A 26,195-nucleotide genomic window follows, 5' to 3' on the forward strand; every position below is an offset into this window, starting at 1 on the left:
TTACCTTACTTACTGTGTTTACCTTCAATGTAATCAATAGGCGTGATATGGCTGAAAAGAAGATATAACTCCAGAACGGATCAAAACATATTTATTAAGATTTATTGTATCTATTTTACGTACCAATTTCTCAGAGATTTCCTGGCACATTTTTGGTTGAATTATATTAAAACCTCATTTATAATTTTTATTAGCTACATAATCATATTTCCACCCAAGTCATGTTAGATTATTGCAATGATTGTATTATTACTGGAACTTAAATTCTCACGTGGCTACTAGCACCTTTAAAAGAGAACTCAAATGGGCTAAGCTAATGAAAATGGCATGACTCTTATCATTTTTTGATCAACACACAACAACTTTTGAGAGTATTATTATACTTAAAATTCAATGCAATTATGTCAATATAAATTTTTGATAAATGTTTATTGTGTTATACACTTCTGCAAGATAAAGAAATACTCAAGTAGGTGATCATAACAATAAATCATTATTTCAACTTCTGTTTTCAGAAATCTGTTCACTGGTTTAGCAGTTTTGCAAACATGTTGCCAAAAGATCTGACTCACAAGTCAGAGATTGCAACCTGCACAAAACCTGTGAATATGTCGGTCTACAATTTACATGTAAACTGCTCCATGAACTGAGTAATCCACTTTCAACCAAAACAAGATTGAGAGAGTAAGTATACTGGGGATTAATTAAAATGTGGATGAAAGAAAATCACATCATTTTTTTTTTCCTGTAGTCAATAAAACTGTGACAGATAGGAATTTGGAACACTTGGTTTTACAGACACCTTGCCTGCACCTTAGAAAAACAAATCTCAAAGCAAAAATAGTTCTGTAAAGTGTTTTTTAAATAAATGTTAAATTAAATCTATGAATTATAGTATTTTTTTGCCTTCTATTTCAGTGCAGATGGACAATGTTCAGTGGACAGTTTAGGGCAGGGGATCTGCAGTGAGCCTTGTCACCCTCAGGAAAGGAAGAAAAGATGGAGAAGAGCTGTCAGAACTCTGTACGTTCAGTTCTGTCAGACACAGGCTGCCTACAGGGTCTGTCAGCATAAAAGAAAATAAAACAGACACTTGTCGAGTAACAGGCTCAATGATACCTCCTAAAAGACTTTGCTGTGGTTGGTTAAACAACAGAGAAAAAAGAGAATTAGGTTACAGGAATGTACTTGTGAAAACAAAAGCCTACAATGTCTCTCTGACCAGCAAAGGGCTTATACGGTCACCATTAGTGTTTTCTCCTCTAGGCATAGTTCTTAGACTTCTGACACAAAAATTTTGAAAAACAAGCACATAAACAAACACGATGAGACCTTAGTGAGGAGCAGTCTCTTTCTGGAAAGAATTGTAAGGGATTTTGAAACTACAAAACAGAAGAGATACTAAATAAAGACATTATTTTAGTATAAAGAAAGAAAGTTTTTTATTATTATACTTTATAACAATCACGGCTGAAGTCAGTTCTCTTAAGGTTTAGCTATACTAGCATTCTTTCTTTGGAATTTTTGCTTTGTTATAGTTAACCATACCTTTGATTTGTTAACTGTACCTTTGTGTTGTTACCTCCTATTTCTGATCCGTAACAAAAATAACAGCAGAAACTTGTCCATAGCAGAGCAGTCACAAGCTGATTTCCTGTTTCTCATGTTTCAGAATGAAAAATAAAAAAAAAACAAAAGAGCTCTTCGTAAATATCTTTAGCGGATTGTGTAATACTCTTTATAGGAGATACATTTTTTCCTGCAAAGCTAAAAATTGAAGCCTTTCAAAGTTTTATTCCCAATCCTTGTTCATTTTACTGGACACAATCACACATAAACATGCTTTCACATTTATTTATAGCACCTGTATTGTTCTGGTCAGTAAACAGGATTTTCATAGAGTCATGGAATCACAGAAAAGTCAGGTTGAAGGGAGTTCAGGAGGTCTCTAGTCCAACCTCCTGCTCACAGCAGGGTCAGCTCTGAGGTCAGACCTAGTTGCTAAGGGCTTTGTCCCATCGGATGTTGAAAACCTCGAAGGATGAAAATTGCACAGCTAAGAAGCCTGTGCCTTTGCTGGGCTGTCCTCGAGGTGAGTGAATTTCTCTGTATATGGCACAAACGTCTCTTGTCTCAGTTTGTGCTCATTGTCCCTCTTCCTCCCACCACACACGATTGTGAAGGGCCAAGTTCTATCATCTTGATAACCTCCCTGTAGGCATTGGGAGGCTGCTTTTAGGTGCACTCAAAGCCATACCTGCTTGAGGTTGAAACAGTCCCTGCTTCTCAGCCTCTCTCCACAGAGTAAGTGCTCCCACTGCCTCTATCCTGAGGTCCCTCTGCTGAATATACTCTGATTTGTTGATGTCTTTCTGTTATCAGGAGTCTGAAACTGGACAAAGTGTTGTGGATGTGGCCTAATGAGTGCTGAGTAGAGGAGAATAAACACTCCTTGTAGCTGCTTGCCATGATCCTGTTCACATAGACCAAGGAGCTGTTGGCCACCTTTGCTGGCTCAGGCTCAGCTCATTAGTCACCATGACTCATGGCCTTTCCCACATGGATGTTCCCATGGAGCTGCTCCCAGTCTGTCTGCAACTTGCCATCATTGTAGGAGCTCATCTGTTCCAGGAGCAGCACTTGGCACTTGTCCTTGCTCAGTTTCACAAGGCTCCTATCTGCCCATTCCTCTAGCTTGTCCCAGTCTCTCTGATGGGACCTTACCTCCAAGCATATTAACTGGTCTCCCCTGAGTTTTGTTTCACCTACACATTTGATGAGCATGTGCTCTATTACCTCCTCCAACTCTTTGATAAAGATATTAACCAAGACAGGTTCCAGTACAGCTCTCTGCAATTCTTCACTTGCAAATTACCTCCAGATAGAGCACGACTCATTAACTATGACCTTCTGGTTACCCAGACCACCTTTTTACCATCTAGATGTCTAGTCATCTAGATTGTAACGTCCCAACCTGAATATAAGAATATTGCTGGAAACAGTGTCAAAAGACTTGCTAAAGTTGAGGCAAATGGCATCTATTACTCTTTCACCCCCAAATCAAATTATTTTATCATAGGAGGCAATAAGTTCAGTCAGATATGATTGACTGCCAAGAAAACCTCCTTGACCCTTCCCAATCACTGTCTTGTCCTGCATGTGCCCATAAACTTGTTCCACTTGTTCAACTTCTGATTTTCCCAGAAACCAAAGAAGCGCTGACCAGTTTGGAGTTCTTTGAATCATCCTTCTGGCATTTTTTGAAGGTGAGTACAACCTTTACTTTTCTCCAGTTCCTGAGTTCCCCTCCTAGTCTCAACCATCGTTATGACATCAGGCAGTTCTCTCAGCACCCTCAATGCAGCTTTTAATTTATGCAGGTCAAAATCTTTCCAGTAATTCCTGACTTGATCCTTAACCATTGCTGGTCATTCTCCTCCTTGAGCCCTGTGTCTAATCACAGGTGCCTGGAAGACCTTGCCAGTAAAAGCTCAGACAAAGCAGGAACTGAGTACATGAAAATGTATAGATGCTCTTCTTTCCTTGATATTTCTTTTTTCCCAAGACTACATTCCACACACATGCATCTATGCATATGCATGTCTTAACAGAAATCAATACAGAACTAGAGATTAATTTTGTTCCTCAACTCTCAGATCAACTCAATTTCATTAATGAGCTGGAAATAGTACCTATATTTCTAATACTGAGAAGGCCAGTTTTTCTTGATTAATTTATTAGCGAAGACTGAAATCTTGGAGAGAAAACACTTCTCACAGACACATGTTTTTGATTTCAGAAGGAAAAATTATTTTTAAAACTGGGAAGACAAGGATTGTTGGTTCCTGTTGGAAGTACTGGTTGTGGAACTTTCTTTAGTGCCATACTTAATGATAAATATTTCAAAATTAATTTGGGCTTCAAAAAGAGAAGGCGTGCACACATAAAAATGTACGCAAGAGAAATAAAAACCTTAGAGTAAGTTAAAAATTAGAAATTTTTCCACTAGTAATGAGATGCTTCTGGAAACAACTCTTCAGATTTCTCTAGGTGCTTCTAGTGCCAAAGACAGACATAATATTTTCTCATTATTAGCTCTTCAGTAGAAAGGAAAGAAAGTATCGTGTTCTTTGCAGTCACATAGAAAAAATAGTATTTTGGACAAGTAATTTAGAGCTGTAAAATGAAGGAAACATGGCTGCAGAACTTACTGTAATGCACAATTATCAGAGCAAAAGAGATGGGCTGTGGACTCTTCTGTCAGCTTTCTTCCAAAAAAAAAAAAAAAAAAAAATTCAGACTAATCCTCTTGTGAAATCTGATTTAGGAAGGGAAGGAGGAAAGAAGAATAAGAAAAACAGAGTGCTTGAGCATATCTGTTCCTGCACTACACCTGGTAATACTTAATCTACACAGTTTCACATTCATCAAAACAAGACAAGCAGGTGCAAATTGTGGAGGCATCATTTGGGCATCTTGTTGATTCAGTCAAATCATCAGTTTTCCAAGCAGTAAACAAACCGTTTTCTGTTAAACACTATCTTTGGCAAAGCAGCATATTTTACATTCATGCTTCCAAACATGGACAAGAGATATCATCCCAGCTGTTCTTTCTCATACACTACAGTTTTTGAAGATAAGGATTTTTACAGCTAGAAACACAGGTAATTTTTCATCCCAATTTCTTACATTGCTGTCAGCTTCAGTTATTATTAGGTGGGACTTTCAAAAGCCCCCAGACAAGATAGAACAATAATTCCACAGAGGATTAATGAAACCAATACTATTGGCTCATTATCTTCATGTCTTTCAGCCATCTCTGAGGTTAAGAGAGTTTATGGTTAAATCTATGGTTATGGCAAGAAGTCCCTTGAATCGCATCGTTAAGCAGTGACTCACTCTTACCCATAGAAGAAAGTAAGGCAACTAAATTCTGATTTCTGCAAAATCATATCTTGCAGACATTTACTGTCTTGCTTCTTTTACTTTGATTTCTCCATTTGTAAAAGGAAGAAAATGATACAAAGCTATGTATGTATCTCAATGGCGTGCAGAGGAGACTTTCAATTGCATTTAAATAAATTTATCATTGAAACTGGTGATGCAACTACCATTGACATTAGTGACTGGATTGTTTATAGAAAACCTGTTACATATTGTTTGAGGAGACCTTGCAAAGCAATCCAGCCAGCCCTTTGTTGTAGTCCATACAAACTAGCTCTGATGGTCATCTAGTTTTTTAAAATCTCCCAAGGCAATCTGTTCTATTGTTTAGTCATCCTTGCAGGAAGATTTTTCTTCCCCTATTGCTGATACTAATAATTTCTACAGCAAATCGAGTGAAGTATTTCTTGATGATAAAAAAAAATACTTTGTAACATGATGACAGTTTACTTTGTGAAGATTAATACTGTACTTCTTCTCACCCTTCCTATTTCTACCTCTCGTGTTCTGCCATCTTAGGAAGATTACCTTGTAAACAACTTTATTAAAGATGTTGACTTTTAAACAACTCTACTAAAGATGGTACTTTTAAGGAAGGCAACTAAGGAAAGAACGATTATTTCTCTTTTCTTAACTATGGCACTGGTTATTTCACAGATGATGTTCACCATCTCTGCAACTATGTCATTTTGGCTCAAATACCATATGTGAACAAGTAAAAATCCCAAATCAGTTATTCCTCCCTCCTAGCAGGATTTCTTTCTCCATTTTAAATTTGGCATTTGCTGAGGCCAGGAGGCCAGGTTGACTTAAAAAAATATAGTACTTATCCTCACTGAATTTAATCATGTTAATTTCAGACCATATTCCCATTTATAAAATTCATTTTTAATTCAAAGATTATCCTCTAAAAACAGTTGGATCTTCCCCTACTATATTAGAAAAGTCTTTATTCAATTACCATAGTCTTTAATAAAAATTCTGTGTAGTTTCAGGTCTAGGAGAGACCTCCTGTGGCACACGCAGCAAATCTTCTCAGTCTTAGAGAAGGTTTTCACTGAATCACAGGGAAGTTTTTTACTGAATAGAAGAGACCTGTTAAAGCTAAGGAATGGACTTATGATGGATAGCCCTAATAGGTCTTGTATATGCAATGTTCACAGATCTACAGCAGACTTGTGAGTGATGAGAATCCTGTGATTTCAGAGAACAAAGCTGGAAAAACAACTGAAGGCTAGGTTTTCAGGCTAAGCCGTCACCACTTATTGAACCAGCTGCGTGCAATCCATTGATAAGACAATTTCTGGAGTGCAACAAGCATCCAAAGAGATTAGGTAAGGAAGAAGAAAGAAAAGAAAGTTCAGTCTTCCACTGATGTGGAAAGAAAAGAGAACTCCAACAGTTTGGAAGCAGGTGCCAGATGAAGTATGTTCCTTTAATAGAAACTATGTTCTTTGGCTTGATAGACAGTTGCAGAATAAAAATCAGACTGTTCAGACCAGGGAAAGACAATATAACAGATATTTGTGGTAGGCATCTAGCAATTCTCCATCAGGAAATACAAGTAAAATGTAACACAGAATGCAACATATGATGGTCACTATGGTCTACTCCAATAAAATAACAAATAGCATTGAATTTTTTGAGTCGTGCTCTTAACATCTAAGGGCAACAGAAATGTTGTGGTTGAAAATGTAAAAAAATAATATCTTGCAAACCAATTTGAAAAGGTAACAATCTTAATTTTAAGTGAAAGGAAAAAGAGTTGACACAATCCGATACATAAGGTTTTGTACCTGTAAGTCCTTTCACACACAAGTAATTTTACTCACTTTTATTTTTCCTCCAAAATAATGCAATTACCCACGAGAAGTAGTAAATATTTGCAGGTTTGAGCTTTTTCTCATGTGAGACAGAAAAACTCCTCTCTCTAACTAATCATAAGCAATTTTTTTTTTTTTTAATTTTTTATTATAACCTTCATTTTACTGCATCTGATAGGAAAAACCCAGGGAGGAAGGGAAAATATCTGTGGAGAACAGACAGATTACCTTTAAGAATATATTATCAGGAATATTATGTATTTTAGCATGAAGCATTGTCTGATTTCCTTACAACTCCCTTAGTTTCTCACCTGATCACTCAGAGGTATGTTTGGGAGGCCTCTGACAAACATAATACTTAATCTGTTTATGTCTTATGCCAAGTATCCTCAGTGAAACTGTAATTAGAAAACTAATTTAGGAGGCCAAGGTCCAAGTCCACAAAGATATTTAGGCATGTAAGTTCTTATTTAAATGCTTAATTCCCTTTGAGAAGCACTCAGACATGATTGCCATGACAATGAGCCTTGCTGCTTTTATTTTCAATGGATATATGATAAGGTCTCTGTAGTGTAATGATATCTGATGTAAATATTTCCAGAAAAAGTCTATCCATCTCGTTACAGCATAGCTAACGCCAATTAGTTCACAGAAAACCCTTTCTCCAACATGGCTTTATATTTCCCAAGATAGCTTGGCTGCTAGGTTAGATATTTCTGTGCCACATACTATGCATTAGAGAAAATCCTGATCACAAGCTAAGAAAAGAACAGAAAGCAGAATAAGTATAAATTACATACTTCAAATATTCTGAATAGCTCAGTGAGAGTGCTTATGTGCTATTTGATAGAAATAAGAAAATGAACGGTTGCATTTTGAAAGACTTCACTTTTTTTCATTAAACACAAAAGCATAAATAGTTATTTGAGAAACATTGTTGTGTATAGGTTGTGATTCAGAGGAAAAGTGAAAAATTAGATATTGAATGAATGAAGGAAGTGATACCTTTTCCAAAAGAGTAGAGTCACTTTTCTTTTCTCTCTTATTAATGTTATAAGTATTTCATGTCCCAAAATTTTGCACAAAGAGTCCACATAGATGTTTCTACAAGTACAGAATGTATTTTAACTATGTTTTTAATTTTTAAACAATGAAAAGGGAATTTACTTTGTTTTTTGTCAGGGAAGTTTCCTGGCTGCTACAATAGAAAGCACCTGTGCTTTGTCAGGACAGGTGCTGTGAGTCACGTTGATCAGCCGGAGACCACGTGACTCATGGATGGTTAAAGGCAGGGCACTCCCAGAAGAGAGGGGGCAGTTCCTTCCTGGAGACTGGAGTGGTAGGAGCCCCTGGAGAGCGTGAGTTGGAGCTCTCTGTTGGATTGAGATAGCAGTGAGTTTGGATCAGCCTTCTGATTGTGAGATACGTTGTGGTTGCAACAGCCGTTTGGTTGCGACCCACTGTGAGAAGATACAGGCAGTCTGTGACAGTTTTTCAGTTTTTTTTTCTGAAAATTAAGAGCAATATCTAGAACACCCCTGAAATAAAATTCTGCCAAATATCAAAATTCACTTATTATTTGGAACCTTGAAGCTAAAGACTAGTTTTCTGCATGATCTTTAAGGACTTTCATGACTTTCATGCCTTTTGAGCCATTCCTCACACATATCTATCTAGAATACTTTCTCATTCAAATTACTTTGTAGAGGTAGTAGTGAAAACAGATTTTTGGAAGATCCCTGTGTGCAGCTGGACTTATTCTGATTTCCTTCTCGGCATGCCCTATGCACAGAAATACTGGGGGGAAAAAAAAAAAAAAAAAAAAAAAAAGATACCTAGAAGCTGGTTAAGTTGACATAGATACACAGTGCATACAAGTCACCTTTTATTTTAGGGGATGTTAAGGATACCAATAAGAACATAGAAATGCAAGACCACTCAGAAAAGAAATAAAGGCAGAAATAAAATAAACAAAGAAGATAACACAACTGTAAAAGAGTCTTCTAACAAACAGCCATTCAGCAGTAAGTAGGCAGCCATTACATAGCTTTAGTTTTCAGCCTCTGACCTATGTTACCCTGACCTGGGAAGAGATAAAGAATTTCCAATCTGGAATTTCTAGGTAGTTTCAGAAGAATTATGTCACTGTCTCTCACAGTGGTACATTTTTCTCTCTCCTGTGAATTTACCTCACTGCAAGTTGTGGAAAAGGACGATAGATTGAGCTAGTGTGCATCACTTCTAGCCTTGGTGGGTCCTCAAGTGCTTCTATGCTTTTTTCTTCTGTGACATATCTGCGCCTCACCATTGATTAGGCAATGTAGTCAGGATGCTGAAATAGAGTGTGAATATGTGATGCATTATAATAAATGGGAAGAAAAAGCCAACAAAATAATGAATATGTGCTTAGATGCTTCATGTAATGAAGAAACTGATTATTACTCTCTAACAGGCATAGTTAAATAGTTCAGCTAGATGTGTAGACAATTTTCACCTTAAGAAATATGTAGAGGAATTGATTACTAGCGTACGCCAAGAGAACAGAAGAAATAGGAACAGGTAAAACACTTGAACTGAAGTTCTTCTTTAACATTCCTAGCTGATAATACGAAATCCTAACACTTACATCATTGTGCACTCAAAAATTTAATCTGTTATTATGAATTCTAGTAATATCCTGTCAAACCTTACGAGTTTGAAACAGCAAGTAATTTTGTTGATCCGAGGAAATACAACAGAAACAGTAAAATTTACCATAGGAAGGAGACTTTAGCTTAAATATTCATTTGATGCTGTCTTTTAGCCAAAGCTTATTTGTAAATATGTGAATCAATCTTCTAATATGCATCCATAAAATTGCACTATCCATGTAAATTGTCCAGCTATGACAACATGAGATGGCGTGTCATTATGCATAAAGGAGTTCTATGGTATTTTAAGCAATAGAAATTATTTCACTGCAGGAGACTTTAGTTTTCAAAAATATAAATTAAAGAATAGTCATTAAGAAGCCTGGATATTCTTTGATAAGAAGAATAGCAGATTTCTTTACCAAAAAGTCTCTAGAAGTGGAAGAGGTGGTGTATACACTAGGCTGAGTATATATATTAGGACATTATGAAAAGATTAGTAAGAGGAAGTTACCTTGAACTGAGTGATATCTTTTTCACTCAGTTGAAGTTAAATAGCAAGATAAACAAAAGTACAAAGCTAGCATGTGAAGACAGCTGGACTGAATATCTCATTAAGTTCTACTATACAAAAAACAGGATTTGGAAGAACCAGGATGAGAAGATCAGGAAGGAAGTAGAAAAGAATGCAAAGGACAAACACATACGTGGTGCACTGGTATCAGAACATTTAGTGAAAATTAGAAATTAGAAAGATTAAGCGATTAGTTTATCATAAAGCAATTATAAACCATTGTATTATGTATTTCCTGAAATGTGTTTCTAGTGTAGTATTTGCAGTAAACATTACAATGAATGTTGCTGTAAACACACTGATGAAATTTCTTCCAGAATTTGTAGACCTGTTCAGTCATGTCCAGGAAAGATGAATTCAAAATGGCAGAGGTTCTGGCAAGGGCATGCAACTAAACTACAGAGCAGAGCACACCACTTTCAAGAAAAGCTTGTAAAATAAACATGGATGAAGGATGCAATTACTTCATGTTATTACACCATACTGACTAATACTTGTCAATAATGTATTTAAATCATAGTATTGATATAAACTAAATAGATATATAAAGGCCATTAAAAAATAGGCTAATTAGAATAAGTTTTGACCAGGAGACTAGGGAAAGGCAGGAGGAGATACAGCTATGGCTTTCCAACACACCCAAAATGATTGTCTTTTTCCTCAGAAACAGAGTTATAAGCAGAGCTGGCTTCCTTGTCATTTTTTCTCCAGATGCCTTACTGTCCAAATACTAGAAGGACTAAGTACATCTCACCCCCATTGAAGATTACCTCTTCCTGGACATGTTTTCTTGCCCAGAATAAGAGGGATAAGGTCTGGGGATTTTAGGGACACTGAGGAAAAAAGAAGTAGACAGGAACATTTGACTTTATAAGTGTTGGAATTCAGTTCACTAAATTGGGCTAATGTTGCTCTAAAACCATGTTACTTTGCATACAGTTTTATTCCTTATAAAAAGGAAGATTGGACGATTTTGTGACAAATGCATGACTGTAAATATAAGTAAATACTGGTTTTCATTTTGCAGTAAAACCTGTGAGTGGCTAAAAACAAGACATTCTTCAATATTACAGAAATTTAAATAAATAGATGAATCAATTCATTAATCATTTGAGACGACACAGCAAACATCGAAATATCTTCTTCTGTTTTAAATCACACGTAAATGGTTTCAGTGTTTTATCTGAGCAAAATTAGCATTACAGTACTGTTTTGAACAGGTTACTAAACAGGTAAATCAATTTAACTTCATTAATACCAATGAAGCTTTGCCATTTTACCCACTGCTGCTCTGCCTCATTTTTAAAAATGGACTGATGTAGCCAAAACCTCTAATTTTCTCTAAAGAAATAAACAAATGCTGTAATGATCAAACATTTCTTATTTGAAAAACAATTTTGCCTTTTCAGGAATGAAGATTTTTGTTTAAGATAGCTGTGTAAGGTCTGTCAAATTCAGTACAGTATGTCTTACTAATGGCCTGTAAGCCAACCCTCAGATAGCCATAAGCCTACAGCATTATCCAAGAAGTATTTGAAGAAAAAAATTGCTTGACACTAGAGAAAAGGTTAGCGCTACGCTGCAGGGATTCGAATTCTTAGTTTCATTAAGGAATTAAATTAGAGTGAAACTTTTACCCTTTCCTCCTCCTCTCGTAACAAAAAGGAATGTTAAGCTCAAATGGACCTGCTGCTCATCTTCAGTCAGTATTTTGCAACCTTTTCTTCACAGCAAGGGCAAAGGCCTCTGCATTGATATTCTGAAGGGAATCTGCATGACATGGTTAGGAATGGGCAAATGATCTGAAAGTCCCTACGCAGCCAATATAATTCTGATTAAAGCTTAGCATTTGTTTTCTTGCTCTTAGAAGCAGACAGTATGCTGCCTGGAATTAGAAATATGAAAGGCAGAGGATCTTCCTACTGTGCAGAGACAGTATTTTGTCCTCCTCCTTTTCAAAATGTAGCTAAGTTTGCAAATTCTTTTTTTGTTGTTTTGAGCTCAGATCATAAAATGAGGTCATCCTTGCTTTCCTTTTCAGAATGAGATATACTGTATCTCACACATTTTCCTCCAGAATTACCGAGAAAGACCTTGCTCTACATTGCTTCCTAACTGATATTTCATCTCTAGCATTTTAAACTGGAAAATCATGATTTAGTTCTTCAAGCAAATGAAGTACATAGCTTTTAAGAGAATCTTATGCATATTATAAGAAATTCAAATCAAATATCTATGATAAAATCCTAGAATTTTGAAAGAAAATTCTTGTTCGAATATATACCTACTCACTTGCTTTCATCAACTGCATTTGTAGTACCATTTCAAACTCTGTCTTAATGATTGATTAATTTCCACTTAAATGTACCTCTTGAAAACCCTGGATACAGACTAGTTTTCACCAAATTAGAAAGTCTCTCAATGGTGCAGAAGAAATTCTTTGAGTGAAATATTAATACCCTTGAAGTCAGTGGAAGAACCATCATTAGTCGTCAGAAGTTCAGGATTTCATTCTTAGTTTCCACTATATGTCTTATATCCATTTAGGACTTATTGCAGCTGACTTTTAACTTGTAACATGATTTAATGAGAGCATTTAAATTACAATCTCACAGTAAGGCATTGACAAAAATCATCCAGTAAACATTACACAAGTACTGTAAATATTTTTTTGGTTTTTTTTTCTGAAAGTGAAGAACTGTTTTCCAGATAAGAAACGTTTGATTATTGCAACACTTTTTACTTATTTATTTTTTAAGAAATTATAGATTTTGACTGCATCAGTTCATTTTCAAAAATAAGGCAGAATATCAATGGGTAAAATGGCAAAGTTTTGTTGATATTGTCGAAGTTAAACTGAAGCAGAAAAATCAGCACATCAGGAACCAACCTCCAGAAAACCCATTACACAACTTTGATGTGATCCCAGACAATCTAGATTTGTTCTTGAACTGCCCTAGTTGAGTGATTCTGGACCTGGGCCAAGGGGTTCTCTTTTTTCTTCTCCATAAACCAGCTAACTATTCCTTTTATTTAGCCTGCAAGAATTTTAGTGAAAGCACAAAATTTAAAAAAAACTTGAACTGTCTAGAAATACAATAAATAATTGAGGGAGGTCATTGAGCCTTCCAACAAAACAGTTTGTTGAGTTTAATAAACAGGAACTACCTGTTGTAGAAAATAAATCCTTCTTTACCACCAGCATTTACTTTCAGATCCAGCAGCAGTTTAAATTGCTAAACTGCTACATTTGCGTCACAAGAATAAGGCTTAAACAGTGATTTCCTTTAATTCTTCACTGACTTTAATTCATATACTGTAAGAAATAAGAAAGTACATTGCCTACAACATATGATTAAATATTTCATAGAGAAGCAATATGAATAAATATAAATATGTATATATGTAAATACACATACATAAATAAAAGAGCCTGACAAGTTTAACACAGATTCAACTGTTCAGAACAAATATAGTCATCCAGTTTCTCTTTTTTTTTTTCATTTGTAAACAGGTTTTATTATGTAGAAATTATGTCTGAGGGAATTTGTATGAATACTTTTCAATAGAACAAAGTTTAGATTCGTAGTTTTGGTATTATTATCGTTGCAGTTTTGCCTTTACAGCAGCTAAAAATATTTACTTTTACTTGGAGTTAGAGTGTTAAGAATAGAATTTTTTTTTATTCAGATAAGATTCCACATAAAGAGGGTCATGATATTTTATCTATCTATATCTAGCAATAACACTATCAAACTCTACAAAACAGCCAACAGTTCAGAAATAATCAGTGACATACTTCTTTCTGAATTTTGTGCAATACTCAAAGTGTTTTAGAGACTGATGCAATAATAGTTTAGATCAAGATAATGTAAGCTCAGAACATCTCATCTAAAAGAGCAAGACTTGCATTCTTCTCTGACACTTCCTGTATTTGTGGATTTGATGAGGCAGTGTGTTATGGTGATCTAATCCAAAATCTTACCTAATACAAACCTTAACCATTCCTATTTTGTAGCTACATATTAAGTATAGTGCAAATTTTTATTAAAGAAAAGTTCCATCATTAGGAACTAAAAGGTCTTGTGCTTGTCTGAATTTTCATCCATTACAAACTATATTTTTCAACAAGCTTAATTCCAGGCCATTGATTTACCTGCGACACTCAGTACTATAATCTGTGGGCTATCTAGATTGGATTTATTTTTTTTTCCCAGCTTATTTCTGGCTAGTGTGCATCTGACCACTAGAAAAAAATACTCAATGACTGAATCCTATGGAGAGTACTCAGACATGTCTCTGGTACATACCTGGGCATATATCAGGTTTGTTAGTGATTGTGATGCTTACTCTGAACAGGCATAATAAAAGGAATACCTTTTCTTTTACACTAGTTTGCCTCAGTGATTCATTTTTCTAGATAGGCCACAGCTGAAAAAGGCTGAAAAAAACTAAAAATGCTTATTGGAATAGACAGTGAGAAAGAGAAGAACATTCTGCTTGTATGACTGCTACTAGCCTTTGACATGAAAGCCGCAAAGTTAGTCAATTCACTGATCTATGCTTCAGTGTCCCCATATGGGATATGATGAGGGATAACATATATAAAATGGTCTTACCATTATGTGAGAAGAAAGAATGATGATGAAATCTGTAACTAAGCATTTGATGTATTTTCCAATTTTGACACTCTTCTGATGATGATGTTCTCATTTGAATTTTGTAATTATTTGAGGAATTTCTTTAAAATTTCATGACAATAATTGCTGTCACTCAGCTGTTGATTTTGCTCTGTGATGAGAAAGTTGATCTGCTATTATAAACTCTATTGAAAGCTTTTGTCTCTACAGGTAGAACTAAATTATTTTTTCTCACATTAAAACCAGAATTAAAAAAAAAAAAACAAAAACACAAACTGATAAATTTACTGTAATCACCATTAAAGTTTAAGCAAAACTCTCTTTAAATTTTGTTGAGATTTCCTTTATACATCAATGACACTGTTGTCTGACAACATTAGCAAGTGTATAGTAGTAATGACACTGTATTTGCCAACTGAAGCGTTCGGAATGCCTTGTTGTCACATGTACACAAGAGATTTAAAAAATATTCTTACATGATAAACCAAACCATTGCCAACTGCTCTGGAGACTGACAGGCTGAAAGATATTTTCTATAGCAATTGTGCTTAATAGAGACTGTCAACTGAAAAAGTATGATTGAGGGAGGGTGAGTAAATGAAGAAAGAAATAGATATTTTTTTTCTGTGTCTTGGTTTATATTAAATCTCCCCATTTCACTTGTAATACACGACAAATCGTCTTTGGAATAAACTAGGAGGAATTTTTGTAGAAACAAAGAGAATTCTGATACATACTTTTATAATAAATTTAACACTAAAAAGAGCTACAGATAAAATCTTTACACCTTATAGGATTACCAAGAGCACATTTTTACTATCTCTTTTTTTCTTGGAAGAAAATCCTAGAAAACAATCCAACAAGAGGTTACTATAATTAAAGATACATGTATCCACATATGTAAATATACTAGCAGATCCCATACATCTTCTTCCTTCACTGTTATTGATTCAATCTAAAATATACACAGGTTTCTCCCTAACAGTCTTGTCCGATTTCTAATTTTGCTCTGTGTGTAATGTACTGACACTAGTTACACAGTCATGGTTTGTTCATACATTTTGAAATAAGGAATTTTAAACTTAGCTTAAAGAAGAGAAGAATCAAAAAACCCTTGAGTGTTCTTGGCTTCAGCAGTAACAATATATTCCTCAAAGTTGATATATAAACTGGCAAACTGAGATTAATCAAGCTCCAGTAAACTATAAGCAGCTTTTAAAGCATTTACTTAAATGTTAGATAATAATTAGTCCTTACCACATCATCCTTTGCAATGACACATCTTGTGTGAGCACATGATGCCTTCATGAAACAAACTGCAGATTACTCAAAACCAAAACCAAATGTAACAAAATTTATCAATATTTTTTTCTCAATCATAGCAATCTGAATTTTAATTTTCTTTAGTCCCAAAGGAAAGGAAAAAAAAAACAGAAAAAGAAAAAAAAAACTAAGAAAGTTCACAAGTCATCTAAATTCTTATGAAATAATTGTAACGGTAGCTAACGTTCACAATGGTGAATAATGTTTGCAATGCTTCAACTAAACCAATAAAATAACTGTGGCTGACATCCAGCGAAGTCTGACTCTCTTTCTACAGTGTGCATAATAGTTCTTGAAGTGATTTTAAAAAATATGGGTACATTGACTGAGACATTGTTCATTCATACCATTCATATTGGAGAAGACAAAACAAAACAAAAAGCTTATAATGGAAAAAGTAATGTCCTACATTGTAGACAGGACAGATTTGATACATGTATACAATGCCATAATAACAACAAAAATACACTTTATCACTTCTGTGTTTCATGAACGTTTCTCCTAAGAAATAAAACTTAGTTTCTTTTTTAACAGAATTGTTCTCCCAAGGAAATGTGACCTCAGTTGATGGTGGTTGGATGTAGCTAGAAAAATAAATGTAGGCCCCCCCAGGATAGTGGGAGCTGGTGTGTCCTCTAAACTACAGTTGATGAGAAATAAAATAAGTGATGAAATCTCTGGTGTTATGGTTGATTTACATTACTTTAATAGAGCTGATCTTAGAAACCGATGTCCCAACACGAGACTAGTACAGCTCTCTGAGCAAATACTGTTCTGGTGTACAGGGACTTGAACTTGGATTTCAGCATCTGCAAAAGGACAACCCCATGACACAACAAGATCAAACAGTAGTTTCAAAGCATTTTTATCCTGATTCATTAGAGAAAAGAAGGTGGTATGTGTTCCTTTTGCATAACACCTCTAATTTTCTTCATGGTACTTGACGTGAACAACGTTAGTATCACACTAATTACATTATAATTCACAATCTCTTCCCTTAACTCAATTTCTTAGGATTAATGCACCTCCAAAGAAGAGTCATTTTCCCATTTTGCTCACTCTTATCTCACTGAAACCTTTATTAAACAAGCTTCCTGAAGGATAAAAGACTGTTCTCTGTAATAGTTTCAGTTATTTTTCCCTGAAGAAATATAAATTCAAGAATAATTTTTGACAGGGAATAAGTTATACTCTAAACTTAAAAACAATTTATCATTGTCATCAAAGAAAAAAAAAAGTATAAATATTTGTTTAGTCATTTTTTTCGTGCAGTGACAAAAATCATGATCTCTTGTCAAATAATACATGTAATGTTTATCAGTGTAATTTCTAAGCCTCACTATCACACTTTCTTTCACTCCTTTAAAGAAAACACGCAGTCCACTTGAATTAAGAGAAGATATTACTTCCACATGGTTCAGGAGAACACATATTCAAGTAGAGCAGGATTTATGTGCAGCCAGTCACATGAGACACTGAGATCTACAAAGTCCTTTTCTGAGCAGAGTCTTGCAGCATATGTTTCAATATTTTCTTCTCTCAGACCCCGCGGAACCGCATCTCCAGTTCTGGGCACTAGTAGCTTTACTTAAACTTTCCTTTTCCTTTAGAGAAAGCAAAATGCCTAGTAATGTATTTGGTAGCTCAAAAACACTCTTGATAGTAGCAGTAAGATGAGTGAACTTTACACAAATCATTAGAAGACTAAATTAAATGGAGACTATCAGGTATTAATCCCCTACAGGCTATGCAAACCCCATATATTGTAAGGAACATGTATTTTGACCCTAATGTCAGAACTCCACTCCTTATTAACAAGTGAAGTGTTTTGATTGTGAAATAAGCCTGGCAAATATCAAAGTATAATTATGTCAAGTGATATTTAAAACTATCTAAGCAACGTCTGTCTTCTCTTATAACAACTTATAACATACTATGGCATGATACAGTGAATAGATTATTAAAGTCGCTCCAGTCGTTGATAGCTTGAAAACATTTTACTGAGTTTTATGATATTTTCATTTTATTTAAAAGAGCAATAAAACTTTGTTTCATAAAGGGTAAAAAATAATCTTTCTTTTCAAACAAAAATTTTGATAATTTTACATTTAAAATGCTTGCCTTCCTCAAGACATTAAGTCATTTTTTGTGCAGGCTTTGCGGAAACTGTAAACTAAATTATAGAATAATTTTCTATGTCTTTGATATAGTAACTATAAAGGAACACTCAAAGAGTGCAGAGAGCTGCAAAGGAGGCACTAACATGACCTCTGTCTTATTGATAAACAATGTAGTTGATCTGGATGGAGAGGTGAAAAAGGATAAACTCTTACGTCTGTCTATTCCCCCCTACCAAAGTGATAAGGCTGATTATTTTCTTTAGATTTTTCATTCTTTTCTCTTGAGGTCTGTCAAAGACAATAACAGAAAAAGAAGTCAGAAAACTACTCAGAACTGAGTACTAGAAGTCCAAAAATATTACCAAAAGCAGTACAAAGTGAAAAATATTTTCACTCTACCTCTAATCTCTTCTCCTGGGGAGGCACATCAACAGACACGGAAAGTAAACTATCTAAAAAGGAAAAGAAAAACCAAGAATACAGCATATATTTTTAGATTCTTCCTGATTCTAAAACAGGTGTGATTGATTTCATTTCTGTATAGTCTAAATTTACAGTATCCCCTGTTCAGATTCCAGAAATAATTGTTTTATGAAGGCTTTTATAATTTTTACTTTTTGCTATTTAACAAATGTAAAATGCGGTGTAAGTATTCAAATACAGTTGAAGCCTGTAAGTATTTACGTACCTGAAATTTTATGTGCATGGATAACCTTGTTGACAAAAAATATCGGATGCGGTTTCAGGGAAATTCCTCATACTAGGAAAGCTGTTCACTTGTACAAATACTTAGAAATTTAGCTTTGCAGCTATCTGAAAAACACATTTAAACAAGAAAATATCTACAGCTAGAAAAGAAAGGCATTCCCAGAAAAAAAATAAGCATAGTTTATGTGTAATACCTGAGAAGGAAAAAAAAATCCCAGTACTTTTCTTCATACTATTTTTAAGGCCATCTGAGCATTTTATCTTTTGAGATTTTAATTATGTTGTCTTTTTTCTTTATAGAATTAGAAATAAATACCAATATTTAATATTTATGATATCAAGTGATCATCAAACACAGTCTGGATCTCACAGGTTCCTGAAGGTCTTATGTCGTGCTATATAAATAGTATAGAATTAAACTCCACTGAAAGTAGCTGACATTATATAACATCCTGTTCTAGATTTATTCTGGATTCTCATTTTTGGTAAATTTACAGTATATGTTGAAGTATTTCCTCTGAAACAGTGTTAAGAAGGACAAACATCCGCCCACAGAGAGATGAGTGATAATCTACATATATACAGTTTTTCTGAAGAAGATAGAATGAATTTAAATAAGAAAGTATTCAGAGATCCAAATATTGAAAAGATTTATATTCTTAAGGGGTTGATCAAGAAAGAGAGGGTAGAGACAGGGGTTTTTTCCCTCCAGATTGGCTCTATCTACTGCTAATACTGCAATGAGTTTATAGCCCACTAAAGCTGACTGAATGACAATCTTTGAAAGTCTTGGCTTTATGGACATATGCAACTTTCTACTTCAAACATCAAGTCAAATGTTGATATGTTTGAATTCAGCAAAAAGAAATGTACTGTCAGGAAAATGCCTGACATTAGTAGAAATTGCATAATCTTGAATCTGACAACCAGATTTTGTCTTTTTTTTTCCCACTCTCTAGGGCAAGGTGAAAGGCAGATAGCAAGCACATTCAGAGTGTTCTTGTGAAAGAGGAGAAAATAGTAAGGAAAAAATGTGTAAAATATTGGAGATGTAACAGACAGAGAAAGAATAGAAGCTGGAGAGAAAGAGAAAAGAACCTTATGTTCTTCCTGAGACTGACAATGGCACAGAGATGCTATAGGAGACACGTGGGCATCACTGAGTGCTGTGGAGGTATTTATTGTTCTGCCAGATTAGAAATAGAAATAACTTACTGGTCTGAGCCTGAGGGACTCTTACACAAGACTTCAGTCTAAAAGTTGTCTCCTGTAAGATTTAAGAGCAAAAGGAGAAAGTTAGTAACATAGAAATGTTGTGCTGTGTCTGTTTTCTTCCATTTTCATATTTTTATTATTAGTACTTCATTAAAAAATTCCATTTTAAAATACAAAACTAGAAATTTGTTTTGTGCTGTTAACTGTTCATTGCACTCAGGAGATGAGGAGAGGATCACAACAGGCTATGACTTGTGCCACATCTGCCTGCCCAAAAATCCTCTCCATGTGGTGACAATGCCTTCAGCCAGCTGGCAGAGCTTAGATCTGCTTCTGGACTTCATTTTTCTGTCCCAAAACCAAGACAGAAATCCTTTCAGAAGAGGGAGCTTCTGCTGTTTGTAATTAGCAAGCTCAACCTCTGTGATTAAAGCCATCTACTGAAATAATTCCTCAAAATCTTGGCTTTTGCTTAGAAGGAAAATAGACATAGTAACCTATAATCACAATGAACTTCCTCCTCTCTCTCTCTTTGATGTAAAAGCACTACTCCTCACTAATTGTGTCTTTAGAATGTTTTTGGCATAATGATTGGCTGATTAGATATGCTTTCATGTTTCATGCCTCATTTGAACACATTTAAGATGCTTCTGTGTTCATGATGTGTTCACATGTGTTGACAGGGGAACAGGTGGATCACATCAGTCCCTGCTAGCTCAGTGGCTATCAACGTTTCAGTCCTTGGATTTATTTGGCTTCTTAGATCCAATTCTGCATGCTATTTCAAGTCTAACATACTGCTGTGTTGTCAGATCTTAATTTTCTGGTTTGTTTACAAATGTGAAGACAAACTCTATCCTTTGGCCATTTTTCAGAACTCGTTCCATTGCAATTCAGAATAGTCTTACTTTTTCCTTTATAAAAGTCTTTCATTCTTTTCTATCATCCTTGTGGATATTTTATGTAATCAAATGTCATAACAATACAAGAATTTTCCAATATAATGAGATTGCATTTTTGGATGCTACAAGTCAAGCTACAGCAGTTTGGCAAAAGCAATATCTGTCTATCTTCTTATAGAAGAGCTGGGGACATCACTTCTTTTTGAGTACTGCCTTGGGACCTCAGAAGGGAACACTTATTCACAGGACTGGTGGTGAAACTGGAGGGACCTCCACCAGCCACAGAAGGTTTACTTAAAACACCATTATTGCAAACTTTTTCTACAACATGCTAAGCAATAAACTGCCCTTTTCTTAGTTGTTTTTGGGTTGAAATCAGGAAGCATTTTTAATTTATGCTGTATGTTTATGTGGCCTCCACCTCAGAAGCTCACCAAAGATATAGCAAAGAACATACTGTCAGATATTTCCGCCCCTTATCTCAGTGGAAGTTTTCTTTGTCCTTCAGGTAACTGTCTAACCTTGAAGCCAGAGCAGTTCTGAGATTTATTTAGAAGTTCAGAGCAGTCATGTAATCAAGGTGCCTTGTTACCACCTCTGAAATGGAGCACTTTAGATCTGGGCTCCTGAGGGCAGCTATAGAGATATTAGCTCATACTGTTCAGGGGGGAGTCTATTTTTTCCTGCCTTGACTCATACGCTGCAATTTTCTGTTCTTAGTTTCTCAAGCTAATTCTTGTTGGTGTGCAATTCAACTGTGAAGACACATGTTGTTCCTCAAACGGTTCTGCAACTCTGTTTAAATTACAGTTAGGACATGCTTCTCTTAATTAAAACTTTTAACTGCTTCAGTGAAACATTGGTTTAGGAATTTTAGTTTTCCATATTCTGCTCATTCATCAAAATGTGGTTTATAAATATGCTTATAAATGTGCAAAAAAATTTCTTAGAGGATGCGCCTTTTCAGACTTTGTCACTGGGGACCAATTTATTGATGCACTTTGAAATAAGGGACGGTCCATGTTTAAGGCTTCATTTAAAAAACTGTTCTGTAGGATTAAGCTTTTTAAAGTTTTATTGATGCCTATGTTTTATATTAATTGTGTGGTATGCCCCCAGGTATTTTCACAAAGGGCATTTTAGAAAGATAAATTCAGCTGATGGATGAATTTATCTGCAGAGGTTTATTAACATTTTTGTCAATTTATCCCATTAAATACAGCAACATCCCTAGGTGGTGATGAACTGCAATAGCAGCACAGGCTTCACACAATGATGGCAAACTGATTCCAATAATTTTCTCAGTAGTATCCTCATAGCACAAGCGAAACGCTGATCTTTACAAGTATGGCTGCATAAGTAAAAATACATAGGTTAAAAAAAAAAAGATGTTAATTTAAAGCAAACCTACCCCATTATGTGCTCAATTTCAGCAACAGTCTAGGACATGGAATTAAGAGGAATTAACAGTATTAACAGCAATATTTTTCCTGGTAAGAAAAAACACCAGAATGTTGTGTAAGTGACAAATGAGGAATATGTATCAGAAACTTGACACTGAAATCTCTTTCTCTTAGAGAAGGAATAAGTCATACAACCTACCCACACTCTATTGCTCGCAAATGCCAATAAAGTGGTTTCTATTGATTTCAGCAGTCAGTGCAGCAGGTGCAATAGCCTATCAAAAAACCTCGAAATTCAAATTATGGTTACTAAATATTTACAACAATGTGCTTAGGAATAAGTTACGTTTCTTCCCAGGGATTTTTTGGCAAAAAGCTTCAATTAATTTGAGAAACTGTAATTGATCTATTTTCAGAAATATCTCAAAAAATGGCTAAAATCGCTGAATAAATTATTCATTGCAAACTATCCCCTCCTATGACAGTGACTCCCTATTTCTCATAACACAAGGTATTTACTTTTACTGCATTACCGTTTTTCTTTTCTATAACAAAAAAAATAAGTGCTCATAAGAGTTTAAGAAATATTATGAATATTACATTAAAGAATATATATTAAACTTTTATTAAAAAGTTTTGAAATGTAAGTAGAGAAAAATACAATAAAATAAAGATAATGGAAAGAAATTAAGTAAAGAAAAGGATTTAAAGTACTCTGTAAAAGCAAGCTGATTGTAATATTAAATTTTATCCCAAAAGAATATTTCCCACTATTGAACGTTTTGTACAAATCCACTCAAGTTTTTCTGATACAGCTGGCTCCTATTTATTTTGGAACAAGAAGAGCCTCTTCACAGACGTGGATAAAACATTAAAAACAAAATGATTGATACTGCAATGTTGAATGTAAGGACAGCGAGTCCTAATATCAAAATAAATTAGTCTTTCAGGAAAATATTTAAACTCAGAGGGCCACAGTGCAAACTCTTCCGCCACCTTTTTCCTTTTCAGGCAACCAACTTTCTAACACGTGGACCTGGAGAAAAGTTTATCTATTCCAAGTGAGATAAAAACTCTAAGGAAAAGCATTTAAAAAGGGGGAGGAGGGGGAAATTAACACTATATTTGTTAACATCGTCATCAATCAAAAAAACTTATTGGAAGCTGTTACAAGATAAAGCTGATTTTGGCTTTCCTAAAAACAATTTTTGCTGTTTTCTTTCCCTGTAAAGGCTTTCCTATGAGTTTCATACTGACTGCTCACTTACAGTCATAAATTAAAATGTAACTTTCAAGAAAAAAATATTTTATCTCCCTTGTATTCTACCTAGGTGACACAATAATCTATTTCTAAATATTTTTTTTCCCTTTCCAGATTACAGCTCTCAGAAACGTTGCACTTCAGAGACACCATGAACCACTTCACCTCATCTGAAGATGGATATTTAAATAGATCATATGAATCACCCAGAAGCAGCTATTCCTCTTGATTTATGATAAATGGCGTTTGATGCTAAGTCAGATGGCATTTGATGATAACTCACATGAAAGAATCTTAACTTCCAAAGACATCTTTCCAGGTCCCTTCACTTTCTGTCCCACATGGGGGAGAGATAAGAATAACAAGAATATTTATCGTAAACAGTTGATAACTAATAGAGCTAAAAAAATATCTGACGTAGAAAATCTCGGTGTTTGCAAATTTTCATAGTTAGAAAATAACAGAGTACAGAGAAGTTTCAAAGAATGGACAATGTAGTAGGAGCTGGAGGTGATAAGGAGGGATAGTTTTGGACAAACCACACTTTCTACATTTGCCTTGATCTATTGATTCCAGCAGAATCATGTATCTGTTTCAAGCACAGCAGTGCATCCAGAAAATACACCTGTGCTGAAAGTACAGAAGCTGTAGTAAACATTCTCATAATGATAGGTCAGCAAAAGGAGGATATTGATGTCAATGAAAAATGAATCATTTTGGTCTTGTTGACCCAATACAAAATTCCAACAAAATGAATATCTTCCTAGAGAATAGGACCTTCGGAATGTAGTACAAAAATACATACATATATCCCTTTCATTGCAGTTGAGGCAAAATTTTTTGTTTTAATTTGAGAGCTGTGATGTAGAATAAAGCACAAAGAGCAGAACAGATCATGGTACTCCTCTTCCTCTTTATCCGACTGGAATTAGAGTAATTCATTTCTTTAGATGGATAGTACACAGCTGAATTAGAATCAAGAATACTGTGGTTTTTCCCTGTGTAGTCTCTGAGTACAGGGCTTGATTGTCAGTACTGTTTTGAGTTTGAAAGTCCTTTCAAGATAGAGTAGACCACAGTAATACAGGATTTAATAGTTGATTCAGCAATATAGTTAGATGTTCATAAAGGATATATTTTGTGGCTTTTCCACAACAGTGGAGTGCTTTTATAAATATCAGCATCTTTCATTGCTGGGTGTCCAGAAATGCTCCTGTTTTTCCCACAGCACAAAGCATTGCTGGTTGTGCAGTTACAGGCACACTGACTCCAAGCAAGGCCATTGAGGATACATTTCCTACTGTGTATGACCCAGCTCAAAATCTGTGGTTTAAACTCTAGTCCCAGGATCACTTGTTCTCCTCAAATGTTTAAACGAAGGTATGGTGCACAATCTACTCTCTCACATAAGGTCAGAAGTGTGTCAGCATGTCATGGCATACTTGCCTTGGTTTGTGTTGGTGTATTTTGTGCAAAGAATGTTCTAATCCCTTGATATGTTTTCAATAGATTCAGTGAGCTGCCCTAACAGTTTAGTGATCCCAAAAAGAGAGAAGTCTTTCGCATTTCCCTTTAGTCCTGGCTAAATGCTCTCTTATCTAACTTACTTATCTACTTATCTCTGGCCACCAGTGGAAACTGTGGATACAAAAAGGCTAGAAGCAGAAATTTTCCAGCTACTGCAGCGTCCTGTGAAAGTTCTTTTTCCCATGCAGGCTAGCTGAGAAACAGTTTGAGGTTTTTGTAAACTAAGACTTTATCTTGCACCTGTAGCTTGTTATGCAGTCTTGTTTATGGCACACTGGGAAAGTTGTTTTGAAATGGGTGTTGTAGCATTTAGCCAATCACTCTGGGAGGTGGATGGTCAAGTGACCAATTGCCTTGGCCATCCTTGTGAACCATATTTTATATATATATACGGATTTGTAATTAATAAACGGCTGCTGCTGCTGCTGCTGCTGCCGCCGCCGATACTGCTGCTGCTGCTCCTGCTGTTGGCGTTGGCTCTTTCTCCTGCACCTGAATTCTGTGTCGTTCTTCTCTCCGTCCCGGAGATGGCACCGACAGGAAACCAGCATGAATTTTACAGAAATAAGTCAGAAAGCAAAAAGTAGATAATGAACTTCTCACTCAATGAGTTTTAGGGTCTAACAAACACTGCAAGAAAGGTGACAAAAACACTAGCCCAGGAGTAAGAGAGAACATAGAGAAAAGTAAGGAAAAAGAGGCATGAAAAAGCTCAAAGACAGATAACGGGAGCTAGTAACCCATGTTAACTGTCCATTGCATGGACAGCTTAAAGCCTAGTTTATTACATGTAGGAGTGTTCTCTGGTTATTCAAGATTTCTACCCTAGGAAAACTTACCTCTGTACAATACCCACATCTGAACTCACCCTCATTCACCTGCTACATCAGGGAAAATCAAATGACAAACTAAATAAGTAAAAACCCAAGGTCTTTCTTTAGTTTTAAATTAGAGTTTAGGAGGTATCTAAAAATAAGCAATGGGGTAACTACTCTGGGTAGACAAAAAACAGTGAATGCTAAGACTTTGCTGACAGCCAGTCATAGTGATTCAGTCAGTATCAGCAGGTTTTAATCTAATTCCATTAATGGCCACCTGCTCCTAAAATACGCTGGCCACTTGTTT

The sequence above is a fragment of the Tauraco erythrolophus genome, chromosome 3 (assembly GCF_009769465.1).
Source record: "Tauraco erythrolophus isolate bTauEry1 chromosome 3, bTauEry1.pri, whole genome shotgun sequence".
NCBI classification, from domain to species: Eukaryota; Metazoa; Chordata; class Aves; order Musophagiformes; family Musophagidae; genus Tauraco; species Tauraco erythrolophus.